This window comes from Charadrius vociferus, unplaced genomic scaffold (genome assembly GCF_000708025.1).
Source record: "Charadrius vociferus isolate BGI_N301 unplaced genomic scaffold, ASM70802v2 scaffold103, whole genome shotgun sequence".
NCBI lineage: Eukaryota > Metazoa > Chordata > Aves > Charadriiformes > Charadriidae > Charadrius > Charadrius vociferus.
In genome coordinates, this window is record NW_009648061.1 from 3244800 (window position 1) to 3251359 (window position 6560).

Genomic DNA, 6560 nt, shown 5'->3' on the forward strand with positions numbered 1-6560 from the left:
ATGGGAATTAACCACCTGAATGGTTTTCTGGCATCTACAGCTAAGAAGTAGTTTGTAATAATTTAAAAAGTCAGTTTGAAATTCAGGTACAAAAGAGCAGCCATCAGTAAAATATGTATGGATTTGTGGGGGGTGTTGTTTCTTTGTTTTGTCTTGATTATTATTTTTTTTTAACATTTTCCAGGATCATTGTAGGGGATTGGATTAGGTTTGTTGCAGCATCAAAAAGACTTCTTGATATGGTAGCCAAGTTGATAATACAGCTGACTAATAGAACACAATTAGTATTTGACAGAGGTTACTATGTCACATCTACAGAGGTGACTACTGAAGTCAGAGATTTTGACGTAATTTTAAATTGGGCAACAAAAAAAATTGCACTTGGGGGTTGGTCTTTTCTATGGTAATTTACTGATGTGTTGGTAATTTTTCGCGGGATCATTTAATGTAAAATTTATTCTTAGGTCTTTTAATTTTTTCCAGATAGTCGATACCAAAGTTTATTTGCTATTTTGTAGATAACCTGAAGTGTACTGCTGGTTTAAAATCTGCTTCTCCTTTGTTTTAGAAGGAATATAGTTTCTCAATCTCCTTGTTTTTTTGTGAAATGCTTCTGAATCTGTTTTTCTTCCACCTTGCACAACCAGAATAGCGATTCAAAAATCAGTGAGACAGTATCTGCCTGTAATTATATACAGCAATGTTTATGTGGCTTCATTGCAGAAATAATTGAAAAGATCTTGTGCTGATACAAGTCTTTGTAAAAATGCTTTCATAGCTATTGTATAATAGTGTTAGATATAATTTCATGAATTGTTTTAGAAAACAATAAAAACAAATGCTTTTGTGTAGCAGATAGCTATAGCACCTTCTCCAAAAATGAGTGACAACTGTAAACTGAATGACTTCACACAAAGAAGAGGCACACAGACATTTCTTGGATAATTAAAGGAATAAAAAAGTGTGGGTTTGCCCTGGCAGCCTGTATACAGGCTCTGTGATAAATTAAGAGGTCTGCCAGAAAGAGTGACTGAAAGAAGACCTACACCCCTTCCCAGCAAGAAGTGAGTTTCTTTGCTGGGGCATTCTTCCGAAGGGCAGTAAGGCACAAGACTTGAACAGCCAAATCATATGACCCGATGTGCATGTGCACTTATATATATTGGTGCACAGGATAAGAAAAATGAATTTCTGCAGGCTGCATAATAAATACTATGCTGGAAGAAGTGCGCACAGTATGGTGAACCTCCTTGTGCTGGACGGTTCAGAAGCTATCAAGAGGCATTCATCTGAAGGGAGTCAGGTCTCATGTTAGGTCATGTAATGTCTGAAACTAAACCCAAGTGATGCTGCAAGTACCGCTGTGACCAGGTAGGGTGCGAAATGTGTGCATTGGGGTGTAGGTTTGATCTAAGTTGCCTTTGACCCACTGTTGTACCTGCTACCAGGCTCATGGGCAAACTCCCAACTTCTACAAGTTCAGGTGAGTCTAAAGTACCCTTGCTGCTCCCCAGGACCTGCTTTGAAAGTGAATGCTTGGGTATTTGTACAGCCCCTATGGCAATGCTGCCTGAGGATGTCTCAGGCAGTTTTTCTTCTGCTAAAGTGCTCTACAGTCTTCCCCACATCTGGGTTACCTGCCATGAGGCTTTTGGTTACTTTTATAGAAACGTGGCTCATGAGCACAGTCCAGGAAAGCAGTATTCTGGTGTTACTTGTACTCCGTAAATTGTGGGGAGAGGTGTTTGACGGTCATACACAGCTCACCTTGTTCTGCTGGTGCTGGCCATGGTGGGACAGTTAGGTTGTCTCTCCGCAGAGCCCTCTTGTCATGCTGCGTTCCTATCAAGTCCGTCTTGAAGAGGACCCCCACTTCTTGTTTAGCTTTACTTGAGGTACAGAAGAAAATAACGAAGGCTCCCAAAGGCCTGATTTGCTGCTTGGTTATAGACAAACTGTAGCTCAGACTGGGATTTTTCTATCTGTGCCTGAGAAGGGATAAACTTGATGTAAATAGATTGCTGGTAATAGTCAGACATCCTTTGCTGACCATAGAAACTCGGCATTTTTGCAATGCTTTGTGATTCTGATCTTTCCACGCTGTGCAGAGACAAGTAGAGCTCCCCGAGTGCTCTGCTCATGCAGTGTTCCCCAAAACGAGCTCCCTGCAGCGTCCTATGCCTTTCATCCTCCTAGCATGCAAGGTCACACATAAAAAGTTGCTTGCTGTTTCGGTGCTTATATTACATGCATGCAGAAACGGGAACATGTGAGTTCAGCTCGAATCAGGATGACCACTCTGTGAATGTTTACTTTGCTCATTCGTGCCTAAGGAGGTACAACAACTTTCATTGGAATATTTCCTTGCATAGGTGGTTATTATAGGGACAGTGTAGCGCATCCTTAGAGAAGATATGTTCATTAGCCTCAAGATGAACATCCAGAAATAAACATACAATAGCTATTCTTTTTTTTGTTGGGTTGAACTTTTGTTTCTTTTTTAGCATTATCTTTTCATTCTTAACTTATTCTGCTTCCCTGGGATTTATCTTTAATAAATCCTATTTTCCAAAGACAGTATAAGTATAGAAGAATCAAAGTTTTGTATAATTGAACGGTGACACAGAATTCTTTGTATCACTCAAATAGAATTGAGTAGAACAATTGTCTTATTTGTACTGGAATATTTGAAGTAGATATAGCATGCAATGATTACCAATAATGAGAGAAGAATACAGCACATAAATCATAATTATTCCTCTGGTTTTGGGCTAAGGGAGTCATAATTATAGCTGCCTGAGTTCTCGGCTCATTAGTATTTTATGCTACTATTTTCTCATGCTATACTAATGTAATTCTGGTTAAAATCTCCCTCCTCCCTCCTAAAACTCATAAGTTTGGTGCAGGTTTCCATAGTTCAGAACTTCTCAATAAAGTATTTTATTGCTCAACTTCCTCAGTTGAAGTTGGTAGAGTTTGCAAACTTATATAATGAGGCATAGGAATTTGCAGGAGTGGTTGATAATGAATTTAAAACCTTTTCTTTAGAAAAACTATAAAGCAGAAAGCTTTATTTTGCTGAACATGCTGAAAAATTAATTAGGGGGAATACTAGCGTTAATTTCTTTTTTTTTTTTTTTGTCTTTTCATGTATTTGATGTAAGTACACAGTCAATTGTACTGATCTCTTGTGAAGCTGGAAAACACCTAAAAGAAAAGCACAAAAAAAGAAACCCCACTTTTTTTCACTCAAGCGTATTTGGCACACTTGGGTGACAGACTAAAGGCGCCCTGTGCAGACATGTCTGGTTGCTTCAGTCAGGAATCCTTGTCAGGCCAAGAACAGGAAAAGCTGTTCAAAAAACAAAAAAAAAAAAAAAAGGGGGGGGGGAGCGGGGAGCAGGGTATCTGAATTTAAACTATGTCAAATCCTAATAAGGTTTTTGTTAAGGAAACCCTTTATGTGTTTGTCTGCAAGATTAAGGCGTTGGTTTATTGATATCCTTGTAGGAGCAAATACACTTTTAATATGGAATCACAGAATCATAGAACCATTTAGGTTGGAAAAGACCCTTAAGGTCATCAAGTCCAACCATTAACCTGACACTGCCAAGTCCACCACTAAACCCATGTCCCTAAGTGCCACATCTACATGTCCTTTAAGTATCTCCAGGGACGGTGGCTCAACCACTTCCCTGGGCAGCCTGTCCCATATTCAACATGTTGAATAAGAAGGCAGCACTGGGATCAGAATTTTGATGGTGAATCTGTTACCTTGACTATAAAAGTTAACAGTATTTAATAAAAGACCGTTACAGTAGTTGTGAGAAGCCTGACTAAAACTGGAAAAACCAAAATATAGTAAAAAATTATTGCAATCCTTTTTTTAGACCTTCCCATCTATGATTTCATAAGGCAAATACATTAAAATGTTTCTGTGGAAGTCAGACCAGTGATATTAGGCATCACTACTAATCAGCCACTAGTGATTCATTTAATACTGGCTGTACTATGCCAATAATGAACTTCTACATTTTATACAAATATACTGCTTTAAAAGGGCTAAGCTGGAATTCCTGGAAATGATAATTCACTCTTTATGCATAGACTTGATCTTCTTTTCTCACTGATTCGGATGAGGTGGCACAGTCTTTTACATCAGTGTGTTCTTGCCAGCAACATTCAGTAATTCATTCTGCCAGCAAGAATGCCACCTGAGATACTACATTTTTTTCTGTCTTTTGAAGTGGTATCTATCACATAGAAATCTGGATACTGGGAGAGGGACTGTACAGTGAAAAGTAATATATTGCTTATTATGGATGACGCTAATGCCAGAAAGGGATATTGCTTTCAAGTCCCAGTGTGTCCACTGAAGCTGCAGTTGTTTACTGATTTTGAAAATCAGGCAAAAGGAATTTCAAATTGGAAAAAATAGTATTTCAAAAAGACCCGCTGTCCCTAGTCATCACCCACTAGGGCTCCATTTGAAAAGGTAATTTAAATTAAAGTAATTTCTTCAAGTTTAGCACTTTGCCATTACCATTTGCCAGAGGACTCTGGCTATGTTTATCTTAAATATTATTAACTTCAGCAGACTTGAATGCGAGCATTTTACTTGAGTGTCTCATCAAAGGGATGACTAGCTTCCTAATCTATGAAATCTCACTACAGTGAGTCAATATAAACCACAGATGGTAGATATTTGGAAATTGATGATCATGTATAGATTTGAATTTGTCAGGTTAACACTTTTGATGCCAGCTTAGAAAGTAAAAGTTGTCATTTTAGAACTATTTATATGTAAATTAGGCAATTACACAAATTTGATAATTAATTAACCCAAGTTCTGTTCCTGTAAAAAGAAACCTCCAAAAAGAAGCATTTAATTTCATTTCATTATTCTTGTTCAGAAAATAGATACTAGGAGCTATACTCACATATTCATAAGAGATCCAGCATCTGTTGGGAAAAGGGAAAACAATTCAAGATTTAAAATCCATTTAGTCATTAAAAAGAGCATTTCTTCTCAACCTCAGAAAGAAATTTATAGTTTGACAAGTTAAAATAATTTCTGCCTTTGTTTTTTTTTACCAATGGATGCAACAAATGATTTTGTTTTTCCCTATAAATATCTGTAAAAATGTACAGAAAAATGTTTTAATGATGACTGTAATATTCAGTTCGCTGTTATCAAAAGAATTTTTGTTACTGAGTAACTTTGTGGTGGGTTGACCCTGACTGGACACCAGGTGCCTACCAAAGCTGCTCTGTCACTCCCCTCCTTGGCTGGACAGGGGAGAAAAAATACAGCAAAAGTCTTGTGGGCTGAGATAAGGACAGGGAGATCACTCAGCAATTACCATCCTGGGCAAAACAGACTCGACTTGGGGAAATTAATTTAAGTTATTGCCAATCAAATCAGAGCAGGGTAATGAGAAATAAAACCAGATCTTAAAACACCTTCCCCCCACTCCTCCCTTCTTCCTGGGCTCAACTTCAGTCCTGATTTCTCTACCTCCTCTCCCCGAGCGGCACAGGGGGATGAGGAATGGGGGTTGCGGTCAGTTCATCACACGTTGTCTCTGCCACTCCGTCCTCCTCAGGGGGAGGACTCCTCACATTCTTCCCCTACTCTAGTGTGGGGTCCCTCCCATGGGAGACAGTCCTCCATGAATTTTTCCAATGTCAGTCCTGCCCACAGGCTGCAGTTCTTCATAAACTGCTCCAGTGTGGGTCCTTTCCACAGGGTGCAGTCCTTCAGGAACAGACTGCTCCAGTGTGGGTCCCCCACAGGGTCACAAATCCTGCCAGCAAACCCGTTCCCGCATGGGCTTCTCTCTCCATGGAGCCACAGATCCTGCAAGGAACCTGCTCCAGCACGGGCTTCCACCAGGGTCACAGCCTCCTTCGGGCACAACCACCTGCTCCAACACGGGGTCCTCCATGGGCTACAGGTGGATATCTGCTCCACGATGGACCCCCATGGGCTGCAGCAGGACATCCTGCTTCACCATGGTTATGGCATGTCTGTCTTGGAGCCAGCTGGCATTGGCTCTATTGGACATGGGGGAAGCTTCTAGCAGCTGCTCACAGAAGCCACCCCTGTAGTGCCCCTGCTACCAAAACCTTGCCATGCAAACCCAATACATTCCACCCTTCACCTCTGTGAATCACATATTTAAGAATTATCATAAAAGTCCACATTCATCACACAATCTTCACAAATTTCACTCACATCAACAGAAACGAATTCTCCACACCAAAATCAAAATATCATCACAACACTGAATGGAAGTGGACAATTTACACACAGTCCACTCCTCATCCCTTCTCACTTTCCACTTTTCAATTTCTTGCTGTGTTCAGTCCATGTTTTGCCCGTTACCTCTCCCAATTACTATCCTTATCTCAAATTCCTCATGCCGCATGTTGGGTGCCAAAAAGGACTGTGATGGGTTGACCTTGCTGCTCCTCAGCAGGATTGGGGGGGAGAAAATAAGATGGCAAAAAGCTCCTGGGTCAAGATAAAGACAGTTTAATAAAGCAAAAGGAAAGGC